Consider the following 16,465-nt stretch of genomic DNA (forward strand, 5'->3'; position numbering starts at 1 on the left):
ATGGTTTCTGCCCTTGAGGAGTTTATAGGAAGAAGACAGCAAATTGTAGAAATTAGACAGGTAGACTTCAGAAAGACCAAAAACAAGATTCTGTTGAGGGCTCCTACGCCTTGGAGGGCTACATCTGTCCACAGGTAGACTCGGGTTAGAGAGCCTAGAGCTACAACCCAGGGATGCTCTAAATAAACAGGCTGTATTCTTTGCTGTCCTTGTTTTATCACAAGAAAAAAAAAATTGTAACTATATCTGTTGCTAGATGTCAACTAAACTATTGTGGTGATCATTTTGCAATGTACATGAATGTGGAATCATTATGTTGTACACCTAAAAGTAATATAATGTTATTTGTCAAGTCTATCTAAGAAAAAAAAAGATACTTGCCCTTATAAAAGAAATGCAGGGGCTCAAGGGGCTCAGCATCTATGGACTGTGTAAATATTCAATGCTGTCATCTGTTGAGCAAGTGTGAAACTTTGCATTTACAGTGTCTGGGCCCCATGACAACTTTGCAAGGTACATATCATTATCCTCATTGTACTCACGAGGAAACCCACGTCCTGATTGTGAAGTAACATGGCCGGGAAATCGCCTTTAAGGGGTGGAAAGAAGTTTTAAGCTTAGATCTCTCTGAGTCCAAGGGCTTTACACCACCCCACACCACCTCGGAAAAGGAAAAAAAAAAAAAAAAGATACGGGAGTTTGTGTGAACTGGAGTAGGCCCAGCAAAGGCCAAAAACCACACAGTACTGGGGAGGACACCTGCACCTCCACGAATAGTGGAAGTCAGCACTGACAGGCGGCACTAGCACACTGACGGCAGACACAGGAACTGAAGAAAGTGGCTTCAGATACGGGCCATGCTCTCCGGAGCACTGAGTCAGTGGACCCAGATCACAAAATGTCTCGCTGTCTACCTTCTCCGGTGTCTCTTAGAGAGCAACCAGGAACCTACTTCTATTGTGTGAAGAGGCCAGACTCTGAGGCTAGAGGGCAGGCTGTACGAAATGAAGTCGACAGAACAGCCGTAGGAAGCCTTCCTTTCCACTGGCCTTGGTTTTGCCACTGCTTTCTTCTGAGTCCTCGTGGGGCTGAGCAACTGGAATCAAAGTGGGCACGGCAGAAAGGAGACAGAGAACTAAACAGAACCGGCAGACTTTGGAGGAAGACGAGATGAGAGGCAAAGATGCCCTTCGTCAGCCCAAGGGTCTCTAAGCGAGGCGGGGGGTGGGGGGTGGCTAAGGAAACTAGACTGGTTTGATTCAAAGATACTGCAAAGTGGGGGGAAAAAAGGCTTTTCATCAAACAAACCAGAGCTTTCTTCCCAGAGTAAATTGCTCAGATTAGTTAATCACCCAAAATTAAAACACATGGTTCTTATACGTTGTTATATATTTTTTTGTATTGCCAAGATGTTTCAGTGTTCAAGTCGAAGCCAAAGATTAAATGCCCTTGTATTTTTGTTGTGATTTTACTGCCAAATGCAAACATCTAAGTGTAAGTAAGTCATTACTCTCCCGCTGTTGTGGTCTGATTAATTCTCACAATATTAGCCAGCAATTCATTTTATCCCTTGGTGTCACAAGTCCAGTTGAAGGAGATAAGTGGCTGAAAAAAGATCTCTGAGAACAGTTATAAATGATTCACTTTAAAAGAATAATAAAGCAGCCACTGGATTGGTGCAGCTGAGGAACCCTTCCATACATTGCACAAAACTAATTCAGTTTAAAAAACTTCGGCAAATTATAGTCAATAATCTTCACTGTCACCCTGCTGCTCACAAAACTTTGGAGAAGAAACTTACTGCTGAAGTGCAAATATTTAATTAGATTTTAATGGTGAGGTTTATTTTTCCTAAATCTGGTCATCTGTCTCAATTACGTTCTCCATTTTTTACAGTTAACCAGGAATTGTCATCCCCAGGGCTTTGGGGGATGTTTTCTCTTCCCTAATTTCTGTTTAGCATTGCTTTTCTCACAAGTGCAGTTCTTTTTGAACGAGTTTGGTTTGTGCCCTTCTCTTTTGGAAAAGAGTAACACTGGGGGGTGGGCCGGTGCTTGTTCTGGGCAATGCTGCCAGAGCTAACTGCCCGCCTGTCCCACCCACAGAGAATCTTCCGTTGCTAAACAAATCGTTGTCTTTTCTTACCTCACTGCACAAGGCAATTAAGATGCGTTTTTATTTATTTGAGGCCCAACTAAAGCAGTTCTGTATATACTTAAAAATTCTAAAGCGATTTTTCTTCCCAAAGGATTCCGTAGCTTAGATTTGCACGTGAATTTGCAGAATGTAGTGCAATGTGGCTGTTCATGCCCCTTTCAACAAAAGCAATATTAAAATGGTCATAAGATTCTTCGAAACTGGCCCTGGGAGCAGGGAGAATGTTGAAACCGCATTTCTGAACTTCTCTTCTCTGCCAGGATCATCACCTATGTATCCAGCTTCAGACCCACACTGGGCTTTGTGATACCGATACGGGTGCTGGAACTCTGAACCACATTTCTCCTCTGCCAGCTGCTGTTAGACTCGGCCAGCAGGGGGCACTGAGAACAACTGGCGTCAGGAGGAGGCAGAGGGACTTGCTCCTCCCGTCAGCAGGAAGGGCCTGTGCGCATCACCCAGCAGCAGTAGTTGATTCCGGTTAAAAGTTTTTCGAACCCTGGCAGAAACAGCCTCATCTCGGACTCAGAGACCCCAGCACAAGCCAGCTGCTCGCCTTCCCCAAAGATCAGGGTTCCAGCCCCAGGGGCCCTTCCCCTGAGCCTCCAGGTTTGATAATCCATCCTCTTTCCTTTGTTCCCCTCAGTCAGTGGCAGTCACTGCTTCCTGCAGTCGCTACCTCTGTAACACCTCAATGTTCACTTTTTGCATTTTCCATTTTTTAGTGCCATTCATACCATTTTTTGGATTGAATTCTGCAAATTAATTGGTGTCCTTTTAGCCTCCGGACTGGTCCCTGACTGATACACCTTATTTATTTTCAAATCAGATAGACCGGGGTTGAAATTCCAGCCCTACCCTCACCAGCTGTGTGTGACCTTGGCAGATTTCTTACCATTTCTGAGCTCTCCTTTGTCTTTATATAAAATGAGTATAATGTCCCAGAGTTGGCAGGATTAATGAGATGATCTGTGTCAAGTGACTTATACAAAACAGTGGCTAAAAAAGCTGATTCCTTTTCCCTTCCCCTTCTATAGGTTTGAGTTCTCTCATTTATAGCAGATAAGACTTTTCATGCTCTTTCCTCACAGAGAATAAATTCATTCTTTATCCTTCTTGACAACCTATATTATGCCAATTGTAGTTCTAAAACCACCCTGTGAGCTCCTCCACGATGCTTAATTCCAGATGCGGTCGCCATGATCACTCCGTCCTCCGTCAATACGTTTTTATGTTAACTATATTCTTTCCCCTTGCTCTCTGGCAGCCTATCTTATCTTCAAGTTATTTTGCCAGTGCTCATGACGTTTTTCTTTAAGACATTCCCGCACCTCTTATTCTCTCTCCATATGGCTTCTCCCCTCCTCCCATCTCACTTCTCCCACACAGCCTCACCTTCACCCCTCACTCCCGACGTTCTCTCCCCTGCTCCTTAGAAATTGCACGTACTGGTAAAATCAGTGCACCTCACATATTAGCAGTTACAAAACAGTCACAGGGTTGTAAAATACCGCATAGGGAATATAGTAAAAAATATTATAATAACTATGTATGGGTACTAGAAAGATATGATTGTCTGACCACTGTGTTGTACACTGAAACTAATATGAAATAATATTGAATGTAAACAATAACTGAAAATAACTTAAATGATTAAAATTAAAATTTTCAGATTATACGTGTCTTTATAAACATGAAATTCCTCTTGGCCCATTCCTTTTCCCTCTGTGAAGCTTTTTGAGTATGGTTGATAATGGGCCCCTGATAAATATCCACAGTGAAAACATTAATGAAATCTCCATTTATCCCAATCATCAATCTTTTATGTTCCACCCTTCCCAAATGGCTTGGCTTTTACTTCTGAAAGCTGCTATTTCGCACTCTGAACAAGGAAGAAGAAACTTGGGTCATATTCCCCTTTCTGTTCTACTCTCTCCATTAGCATTATAATACAAAACAAAACTTCAAAGACACAAAGAGGTATAAGGTATTCAAAGATCTAAGGCAGTGTGCTTATGCCTAATCCTCTTTACTCAGAAAACACTACTTTTCATTTTTTGTATGATCTATTGTTTGATAAGGCACTTACACAGTTTCTCCGCGGACAGCATATTAGATATTGCTATCCAATTATAGTGTCGACAGCTGTGTGCGTGAGTGTGTGCACATAAAATATTTGGTGAGTTGCACTCATTTTTTTAAAAAATCAATTTATTTATGTCTACCTTATTACCCCCAGAGTTGTAAGGCAAGCAGATACTGTTACAAATGGATGTTCTTTCCATATGAACATTTTTTTAATTGCTCAGTGTAAATGATCTCTTTTCCTTCGGTTGGGTTATACAGTTCCACAGTTTAATATTTTTATATTAATATTCCTATGAAAATGGTATGGCATCTTTGGTTTCTAGAGTTTCACCCTCAGTCCCTCTTCTTAAAAATAGAATCCTCATATCATGGGTTTATCACTTGTTTCTTCCACAGAAGTCTGTTTTTAAGCCTCTGGCAATGAATTTCCCAAACACTCAAAGGATTAGGTGTTGGCCTTAATTGTTTCAAGACTCCAATGAGATGATGGAAGTCATCTGTGTAACATCCCTCCTTGGTTAGCATTTTACAGAAGCCGGAACCCAGGCCCAAAGAGCAGGTGCAAGATGGTCCATTTCCAAAGCGGGTGGGCAGAGCTGGGAGAAGTTCCGTTTTCCTGACTCTCAGGTCAGGGCCTTTCTCTTCACTGTTATCCTGTTACTTCCTTGGAAAGCCCTGAGGCTCCTTTCAAACCTTGACCATTGGGAGGGAACTATTTTATCATTTCTAATCTCTTTTCATTCCACTTTGATGTATAATTTACTGTTTTTCTTTCTACTTCATAGTTCCTTGACCATATTCATGACTCCTCAGCACCACCCTGCCCCACCACTGCTACTGCAAACAGTCTTCTTTCTTTTTATCCTCACCAGAGGACACTTATTTTTTTTGCATTTATCTTCAGATAGAGTGGGAGGGAGAGAAGGAGGAAGTGAGAGAGAGAAACATCGATGTGAGAGAGACACATCGAGTGGTTACCACCCACACGACCCCAACCGGGGCCGGGGACAAATTGCAACCGAGGTATGTGCCCTTAGCGGGAACCGAACCCGGGACTCTCTGGTCCGCGGGCCAAAGCTCTAACTGCTGAGCCAAACCAGGGCCACACAGCCTTCTTAACTGAGAGGCAACTCAGGTGAGAGGAAGAAAACAGAGATATTAAAAGCTGTTGCAAGATAGTGGGCTGAAACACATTTCCCTATATGAATCCAATGAATAAATGCTTTAAAAATAAACATAGTATGAGTATATAAAGGATGGTTGAAAACAAGAAAGGAAGCTTAAAACAGACCATGAAAAATGTAGGAAATCCTTGAAATATAAAGCATCTGGGAAACTCCAGAGAAATTCTGTATTTCCATGACAATACTTCATTAATTATCCCCTGACTAAGCTACAGCACACTTCTTTTTTTAAATTGACTTTTAGAGAGAGAGGAAGGGAGAGGGAGAGAGAGAGAAACATCAGTGTATGAGAGAAACATAGATCGGTTGCCCCCTGTACATCCCCTACTGGGGACGGAGCTCACAATGCAGGCAAGTGTTCTGACTGGAAATCGAACAGCAACCTTTCGGTGCTAGGACAACGTCCAGCCAACTCAGCCACACCGGCCATGGCCACACTCCTTCTTCATGCTATTTGACCTTAAGCTTGGAGCTAAAAGGAGTAAGAAGAAACATATTTTGATATTATTTTATTGAATCCTCAAAATAACTCTATAAATTGGCATCATTATCTCTACTTTTCAGATGAGAAAGTTGAATTCCAGAGAAGTTAAGTAAACTAACTAAGGTCTCGTAGCCACTAAGAGACAGAACAGGGATGGGGACACGGGTGCTTCTGACTCTGAAGCCTGAGCAATTCGCACGATCACGTCACCAAGATGTCTCCCACACAGAGGGGGGACAAGCACTTGCCACAGCATGGGGCAGGCACCAGATCCAAGATTGCTAATGACCCTGCACTGTGCAGTTGGTTTGATTTGCTTGAGGATTTTCGAGGAAGAATTTGAGTAAGACAAAGATAGCTAATTAAGAAAACCTTAATGCAATGAAAAATGCAAAGGGTCACAGAAGTCACAAGCTCCATTTAAGAATGGAAGTCATCTCATCACCAAGTAATGTTCACCACCCACAATTTCCCTTCTAGTCCCAACCTGGACTCGGAGTGCACATCAATGAGATGACCAGTCAGACATCAGGACGGCAGGTTATGGCTCTGGGATGGGAACAAGATCAAATCCATGGTCTTTTTCGCGTTAGCGCATGTCCTAACACTCTGGGCTGTCTCAGATGTAAGCTACATTTTATTTCCTCGAAGGCTTAAAGTCATCACTAAGGGAACTATGACAAGTCCCCAGGCAAAAGCAAACCAAGAGACAAATGCCAGCCATTCTCCTACCCCAGGGCAGTCTCAGCAACCTCCTTAGAGACTGGCTGTGGATGCATCCACCACTGCTTAGAGCTCGCTGATTTCACAGATGGGTCTTCAAGAGCTGGGAGGTTTCAATCAGCAGTTTTTGATCCCTGCTGTAATTTATCCCATGAACAGATTCTTTTTTTAAATATGTTTTTATTTATTTATTTTTCTTTTTTCTTATCCTTGCCCAAGGACATTTTTCCATTTTTTGTTCAGATAGAGGGGGAGGAAGGGAGAGAGAGAGAGAGAGAGAGAGAGAGAGAGAGAGAGAGAGACATAGAGTGGCTGTCACCCGCACGACCCAACCAGGGCTGGGGACAAACTGCAACCAAGGTATGTGCCCTTAGTGGGAACTGAACCTGGGTCTCTCTGGTCGCAGGCTGACACTCTAACTGCTGAGCCAAACCGGCCAGGGCTGTTTTTATTTATTTTTTAGAGAGAGAGGAAGGAAGAGAGAGAGAGAAACATGGATATGAGAGAGAAACATCCATCAGCTGCCTCTTGCACGCCCCCTACTGGGGATCGAGCCCTCAACCCGGGCATGTGCCCTGACTGGGAATCGAACTGGGTCCTCTCAGTCAATGGGATGATGCTCAATCCACTGAGCCACACGGGCCAGGCACAGATTCTTATTTTAAGGTACTCTCCTCAGAGAAAGAGCTCAACAACATGGAAAAAAAAAGAAAGAAATGAACTAACATTTATTAAGTGTCTACTATGTACTGGACCCAGCATGAAGTGTTTTAACTATGTTATCTCATTTAATTTGCATGAAAACTCTACAAGGTAAAGTGAGTGTCTCATTTTTTTTTTTTTTTTCATCCTCACCCGAGGACGTTTTTCCATTTTTTGTTCAGGTAGAGTGCAAGGGAGAGAGAGGAACAGAGAGAGAGAGAGAAAAACATCAATGTGAAAGGGACACATCGAGTGGCTGCCACCCGCACAACCGACCAGGGCCGGGGACAAACTGCCCTTAGTGGGAACCGAACCACGGTCTCTCAGGACCGCAGGCCGACGCTCTAACCGCTGAGCCAAACCGGCCAGGGCATGAGTGTCTCATTTTGACAGGTGTTAAAAGTGAAAATGTGTGAGGTTAAGAAACCTACTCGAGTTCATGCAGTTAGTAAGGTTATATTGACCTAGAGTCAAACATGGGTCTATTTGACAATAAAATCCAGGCTCTCCTCATTGTTACTTTCTATAAAACAGAAAAACTGTGCAAGTTTTCTATACAACAGCCCATCCTACACATATATAGACTTATATGTAAAAGAATATACTATCCTTATTCTTATGCTAGCTTATGCTTGGAAATAATTTTATATAAAATATCATTTGCCTTTTTGGGGGGATAGTCTGTCTGAATTCAGAAAATATTATACCATTACCTAGTAAATTGTTTATTACATGCCATAGTTTAACATCTGCAGATACTGTCATGGCCTGATGTTTGAGTCATTATGCTTATGGGATTTAATTTTTAATGATGCAAAAATTATGCACAATATACCATCATTTCTCTCCCAAACCCAGAATCTGATAGCTAATAATTGCTCCTTACTTAGTGTGCTAATGCTCCATGATATTAATTAGGATGCAACTGAACTCAGAAAAGTGACTCTCTGAAAATGGCCTTTATGGATTCTGTGCTCATCTTCTTCCAATAACTTCAGGATTAAAGTGGTTGGGTATGCACATCAGCAACTTCTTTTCCTGACAGACTCTTCTTCAAATACAATGTAAAGTCTGAGAAAGCTAGTTGGCGACCTCTCCACTGCCTGCCAGTGCACAGAACTCTGTCATTGTACTGGTTAGAGTACTAGCTGGCTTAGTTTTGTAGGAAACTGCTAAACTGAAACATTTTTAATATTGAAGAGTTGGTACCACAAAAATATATAAAAGCTTATTTTAATATTAGAGAATATTTGTCCTGTAACAAATTTCAACTCCCATTTCCCACTTGCAGTCTGTCCTGCCCTTCCGTAACTTTGGACAACAGGGCCACCCTTGGACCTAGCGAGAGGGACCTGCCCTGGGTCCCAGGCTGACAAGGCACCAGGCCAGAGTCCTTCTCTAACCACACTTCTTCCCAGGGTGGGAGAAGTTTGTATGGTCAAAAAGACCTGCCCACCCAAAGCCCTTTTCTAGACTGCCTCTGGGTTCCAGAGACCCCTAGAATCTCCTGCCTGAATTCCCCTAAAACTGCCTCTAGGACCAGCATGGTTTTCTTCCCTAGGGCTGTCCTGCGAGCATAGACTGCACCACCAGGATGCACAGCCCCAGGCTGAAGGGTGAAGAGAGAGAGAGAGGGTAACTGTTTGAGGGGCTTGTGTGTGGAGCTTGGACAGGTAGCCTGGGATGTATTCAGTGTATTCATGGGTGCTCCTGAGGCCGATTACAATGCAGGAACATGTAGGCTGGGAAGAGGGGGTGGGCTGCTGTCCAGGAACTGGGCTTGCTCTTCCTGCACTCACTCATTCATTCCAGAGCACCGCTCCATGGGGTCTAAGAAGTCTCTGTGCGAGCCTGGCCTTCCACGTCATTATAAAGGCATCTTTATAAAATAGAATGATAGAACATATTTATTAGTTTGAGAGATTGATTTACAATTTTAAATATTTAGACATATGAAATCTAGGCCCCTGTTTGGACCCGTATCCTGAACCTCGTAAATATTTGGGAAAACCTGCCAGACCAGAGAGAGGGACAGGGATAGAGGGGAAATTTATTCCCTCATAGCTTATTGTCAACTCTTCTATTCATAAATCATCAAAGAAATAACTTTCCTTCCTTAAATGTCTTCATCACATAAATGGTTTCTGAAAGGTAAAAATGATTTCATTTGCTGACTACATTTCAATATTTGCCGATTGGCCAGGCTGGTGTGGCTCAGTGGATTGAGTGTTGTTCCATGGACTGAGAGGTCCTGGTTTAATTCTGGTCAGGTCACAAGGCCAGGTTGCAGGCTCGACCCCCAGTAGGGGGCATGCAGGAGGCAGCCAATTGATGTTTCTCTCTCACATCAATGTTTCTTTCTCTCTCTCTCTTTTCCTCTCTAAAAAAATCAATAAAAACATATTTAAAAAAAGAATACACATGCACACACACACATATATATATTTGCTGATTCAATACTAACATTAAATTAGCCTCCACACGTCTACCACACAGAGTCTGGTGAGAGAGCGGATGAAGCACGTAGAGGAGCCTCCCAGGTTCCGTTGCGTCTGTTGCAGGACCTGGTGCACTGGTCTGGTCACCGGTGCTCCATGATAAACAGCTGTGGTAGGGACACTGACTGCATCACTGAAGTCCACGTGAACGAGGGAGTGACACGACAGGTCTGAAATAACGTTTCCAAAGTTCATTTCTGAGGGTGCATTTTTGAGTAATTTTGAGAGGCACCTTGGAGATGGCAAAGGCCATGAATTGACAAATCAGGTAGAGTTAGAGGTGAAGTTTACCTTGAATCATTGGAACCTGTCTCATGTTCACCAACTTTCTGAACACCAAAGTCCTCACCTGTAACATAATGCAACCCAGTTCACCAGGCTCTCCTGTAAGTCAAAGGAGAGACATGGGTAACATACCTACTGGAATCTTTGGTACTCAGATTCTCTATCTTTGGCAAAAAAAAATGACTTGAATTTTTCAATCTACAGCTAATATCTGCTGCCTGAATATATCTGTCCTCCGACCTCTTTTGGATTTCATCCCTTTTTCCTGATTCCTTCTCTGTGGAAGTGACATCTTCACTCTCCCACATAGAGTCAGCAAAGCAAGGGAGGATGAATAAGGCATGGGAGGCAGGATCACTCATTCTTCATCAATGCCAAGTCAAATTGCCATCAAAAGTTCTTAATGACCCCTCAGATACAAACACAAGTGTCCACCCGTTCTGAATTTGGTATATGTTTGCAAATTCATATATGATGGGAGCTCTGCAAATTTTATTCTTCCTATATGACGGTAATTTGCATAACAATTACAGCTACCAGAAGACATCTGACCCTGCAACATGCACCATTTACAAATCCCTGCAATGGAGATTTACTTTTGCAGTTGATGGAAAGGAGAAGGTGGGGGAGTTGGTCATTTACCATAATGAATTTTCATGATAAGTAGCGAGCATCTGTGATTATTTCCAAAAGCAGTGAATAGGTTCAAAGTCTTACATTATTGGACTTTAATTAGGAGTCTAGTTTGCATACATTTTAAATGTTAATCATTGTTCAGTGAGCTGGTGAATTCAGATAGGTCACCCACAATCCATTCTCTCTCTCTCTCTCCAGAAAGAACACATCCCCTTTTCTTTTGTGCTGAGGTGTAAAGTCCTGTGGGACACGATCCTGTTTCTCAAAAGAAGATGGCAAAGGACACGCAGAGTTCAGAATGATGACTCGGAATCTTGGGATTTGAAAATCTCACTATTCTTAGCTAAATTCTTATAACACTTCTCCCTGCTCCCCAAAACATGGTATCATATATATTGCCTACAAATTTCATTAAATTTTAGGACTATTTGAGGAACCTCCAAACATAATTTGAGGCATAGTGGCAAATACAGGAGCAGAGCCAAATATTTTTGGCCTAAAATTGGCCTGAACTGGATTTGAGCAGGTTATTTAAATAGGAGACTCTTAACCTGGTCCGTTACCCCATTTCACCTCCAGCAAAGACTAACGCAACAACTAAATTTTCCTGATTAGAATTGTCACTGTTATAAAATTATGTCCTTTCTATTTTTCTAGTATTAAAATGTCCTTCCCTTTATAAAATTAGTTCTTGGTAGACGGTAGTCATGTGTTATTTGTTTTATAATAAGTTCTTGTGCCCGGCTGGTGTGGCTTAGTGTTTGAGCGTCATCCCCTGCACCAAGAGGTCACCGGTTCAATTCCCACTCAGGGCACATGCCCAGGTTGTGGGCCTGATCCCCAGTAGAGGGCATGCAGGAGGCAGCCAATCGATGTTTCTCTCTCATTGATGTTTCTCTCTCTCTCTCCCTCTCCCTTCCACTCTCTCCTAATATCAAGAAAGAAAAAAATAAAGTTTTTAAAAAGTGCTTGCTTAGTAAGATTTCAAAGTCGGTGGGTCTCCTGAATGTAGGAGGAAAAAAAGATCCCTGGTAGATGGGTGAAATTTTCAAATCCACGGAATGCTGAATCTATGCCCCTCTCCAGCTAGTCATTGCCAGGCACAAACATGCTACACAGTTTGATGAAGACCAGCGTCCTGGCTTTGACTCTAGTGTTTTGTGGTCTTTCTTTTCTGTCCAAGATAATGTTTAAAAGTCAATATTTCTCCATTTCCTGCCTCTTCTTTTAATGAGAAAGGACAAACACTTGGAAACAAAAATGTACACAAGGTGCTTAAAGACAGAAATTATTTCCTCAAAGTGCTTTAATCATGCCGTTGAAAACCACTTCCTCCAGTGGCCTAATCACGTAAATCACAGTAAAAGGTTAAAAACTAAGTTCAATTGTGCTAAATTGCCTGAGATGGTTTCTCAGAAATGGATTTCCTTCTATTAAAAGGTGAAGTCATTCTGGCTACCCATTGCTTTGCTCAGTGGGTCTCTGGATTGTAATTTCACATCTCCTATCCAGATCACATGCACGGATGTCTGGTTTGGGAGCCTGCCCGTTGAAGTTCCATCAGCATTTGACTCAAACCCTGGACAGAACTTCCGTGAAATGTAATTACATACCACCAGCACCAGGTGGCAGCAGCCAAGTTTTATAAGAGGCTAAGGATGGTATATGATTTCATTTCATTAATTCTGCCTTGATGAACTCTTAAAATACCATCTATAGCAGTTATTTCTTTATTATCCAAGGTTCCAAGACACTAAGCATTGTGAAAAGAAACGTTTCTCAGAAATGTGATTTATTTATTTATTTAATAAATATGGTAGTTGATTAGAGAGTATATTGCAATGATTCTCAATAACTTTGGAAGGATGGTGAAACAGAAAGAGTCCTGTTATTAGCCCCACTCCTGTCCAGGCTCCTTCAGATGATACCACTCTCTTCTTCCCCAAACAAAATACATTTAAGTTGTTTTGGGTAAACACAATTATTCTTTCCCCAAAGTACATGTACAAATTCTGTGAGTTAAATCGTTTTGTTTTTCCAGTGTTCTTGTATTTTTGTTTTCCTCATTGGTGAATCCATTGATTTCCCTTTTCTGTGGCTGTTCAATTTGACTCTCTGCTCCTTACAAGAGGAAGGTTATCTAGCACTTATTAAGCATCAATTAAATAACATGCACTTTCTAAATATTTTCTCTTATCCTAGCAACAGCCCATTGCTCCATTTTACAGGCAAGAATGTAGTCTCGGAGATGCTAATTAAGTTGCCCAAGACCACACAGCTGCGGTCTCTTGCCCTTGACTGGACTAGCTGTCTTTCCCACGAAGCCCTACGGCCCATGACACAGCATGTTTACTTCTACATCCTTCCCTTCTATGCAGGGATCCCTTCATTCAGGGAAAGAAAATGTAAATTAGATTACATAAATATTCACATCAAAGCTGCTTGGATTTGATAAGAAAGCTCATGTTTAAAAAAGAGAAGAGGGTACTGTTTCCTTACTCTGTCCCTTAGATGGTCTCTGATTAGGAAGATGCCAAGGCAGTTGCTAATCTGTGAACAGCAAGGCTGAGTTATCACAATATGTTTTTAAAATCTTATTTAATTTGAATTAAAGAATGACAAGTGTGCTTACAAACACTTTCAGCTAATGACTGATGCATCACTCTTGTGTGATTTTAAACAATGATTTTTTTTTTATTCTCTGTGGTTTTGGGCAACGAGCTTTTTCACCTGTGTTACATTTCAAATAGTACGCAAAATTTCAGTTAATGAGGACATTTTTATTACAAATCGGGACAAGGAGTGAAACTATATAAATTGATCCATCTATTTGTCTTACATTCATTGTACAAATTCAATTCTGAATATGTTTCATACGGCTTAGTTTCATACCTGACCCTATTGGCACAGTTCCCTTATCTATTTTGTACCTTTATTCCTTATGTACTTCACAGTCTCCTCTGTGACCAAGTACTCACCAGTTCACCAGGCTCTGAGTAACCTTTCCACTCCAGAACTTTTTTTTTTTCTTCTTTTTTTTTTTTTTGGTATGTGCCCCTAGCGGGAACTGAACCCGGGACTTTCTGGTCCGCAGGCCGACGCTCCAACCACTGAGCCAAACTAGCCATGGCCACTTCAGAATCTTTACTTGTTTTCCTAAGGCATGTTTCATTGTTCACATTTCATAAAGCAGAGTTTCTATAGTTTCCTCCAAGCTCTCTCACTCAAAGGGCAATTAATATTCATATCATATGATTTAACAATCCTACTTCTGGGTATATACCAAAGGAAATGAAAACAGGATAGCAAAGAGCTACCTACACTTCTATGTTCCTTGCAGCACAATAGCCAAGCTATGGAAACAACCAAAGTGTGCATCAACAGAAGGATGAATAAAGATTTGCTGTATACATACAGTGGAATACTACTCAGCCATGAGAAAGAAGGAAGTCCTGTCGTTTGTGATAACACAGATGGACCTTGAGGGCATTATGCTAAGTGACAAAGACAAACACTGCATGGTATACCTTACATGTGAAATTTAAATTAAAAGTCAAGCCCAGCTGGTATGGCTCAGTGGCTGAGCATCTACCCATGCACCAAGAAGTCGCCAGTTCGATTACCGGTCAGGGCATATGCCCAGATTGTGGACCAAATCCCCAGTGGGCACCATGTAGGGTTAATCAATGTTCTCTCTCAACAATGTTTATATATCTCTCTCCCTCTTCCTTCCTCTCTCTCTAAAATCAATAAAGAAAAATAAAAAAAAAATAAATTAAAAGTCAAACTCATAGCCCCGTCAGTGTGCTTAATGGTTTGGGTATCGTACCATGGACTGAGAGGTACCAGTTCAATTCCCAGTCAGGGCACATGCCTGGGTTTCAGGCTCGATCCCAGGTAGCAGGGGGTGCAGGAGGCAACCGATCAGTGTTTCTCTTTCACTGATGTTTCTATCTCTCTTTCCCTTCCTCTCTCTCTCAAATATATATTACATATATATGTCAAACTCATAGAAACAGTAGAAAAGAGAAAAGTGGTTGCCAGGGGTTGGAGGATGGGGAACTAGAAATAAGCTGGTAAGATCTGAGTATATAATAGATAACATGATGACTATAGTTAATAACATCGTATAGTGTAATTAAAGTTTACTAAGAGAGTAGAACTTAAATGTTCTCACACATAAATAAAAATGATAAATATGTGAGGTGATGGATGTGTTAATTAACCAAAAGAGAGAATTCCTTTCACAATGTGTATGTGTGTATACATATATATCAAATCATCACTATGTACATTTCAAATATCTTATCATTTTAATTGTCGATTACACCTCAATAAAGCTGAAAAAATACCTACTATGTGCAAACCACCACATTAGGAATTGTAAATCACACTAAGATGTAACGGGCAACGCAGCAAACTATATGACTCTATAAGCTCTATGCTGCACCCCTGAAACTAATACAAAATATTACTGAGCGCAAACTGTAACTGAAAAATACAATTTAAAAAAATTGTAACAGGAACAGAACATTGTTCTCCAGGGGCTTAGAATCTACCAGCCAGTGCAACCAGACAATCTGATTTCCAGCTGACCTTTACTTCTACAAAGAGAGGAAATTAACCACATTATTCTAAAAGGAGATTCTTTCCTTTAGAAAGATTCACTGTGCATTTCCTGAGTGTACAATAGCACATTTAAAATGTGAGTTGATGTATACACAACTTTTGGGGGACATATTAGTTACTTTCACAATATTGGGAAGAATTTGGTAGTATTTTTTTTCTGTTTGCCAACAGCAGAAATTAATATCATTAATTTTTATTATGTAAGTTCTTGAATGTTATTTATTTTTAGGCAAAGAGTGACCTTGGGAACAAGCAATTTATCTATTTGAACTTTTGTTAAATGGACTCAAGAATGATAAACAGTTTTTCTTTCCCTACAGCCTCTCTCTTTTTAATACGTTTTAAAAATATATGTTAAAATGTTAATTTGTTTTATAGGCTATCAATTTAATGTGACCATTTCCATTTAAGTGGTAAAAACTACAAAACTATTATCACAATCAATATGATGTCAAGAAACAAAAATGAGATCTAATTATACTTTACTGTAGTCATGTATCCCATGAATAACATTCATAAGGAACCGGTTATATAATTAAATGCCAGAGGTGTTATCAAAGATGCATTTTAAAGTCTAATTAACTGATAATAATTGTGGTTCAATGCTAAGTCCACATGATAATTAGTGAGACAGTAACAGAGAAAGGCGGCTAATCTGAAAACCATGACGCCCTTTCTCACCTGTTGTGGCATGAATGAAGCCCCACCTCCAAAGAAATGGTTTTGGGTGCTTAGATTGGACTCAGAGAGAACAGCTGTGGTTTTATGCACCTGGAATAAAGTAATAATCATTACTCCTGGACTCTTCTCTTTTTTAATTTTAATTGTGGTAAAATATATGACATAGGCCCAGCTGGTGTGGCTCAGTGGATTAAGCACTCTCCCATGGACTGAGCGGTCTCAGTTAGATTCCTGGTCAGGGCATGTGCCTGGGTTGTGGGCTCCATCCCCAGGAGGGGTGTGCAGGAGGCAGCCAATTAATGTTTCTCTCTGACATTGATGTTTCTATTTCTCTCTCCCTTCCTTTCTCTCTGAAAAATCAATAAAATATATATATATATATATATGTATATATATAT

The sequence above is a fragment of the Molossus molossus genome, unplaced genomic scaffold (genome assembly GCF_014108415.1).
Source record: "Molossus molossus isolate mMolMol1 unplaced genomic scaffold, mMolMol1.p scaffold_m16_p_14, whole genome shotgun sequence".
In the NCBI taxonomy this organism is placed as follows: Eukaryota; Metazoa; Chordata; class Mammalia; order Chiroptera; family Molossidae; genus Molossus; species Molossus molossus.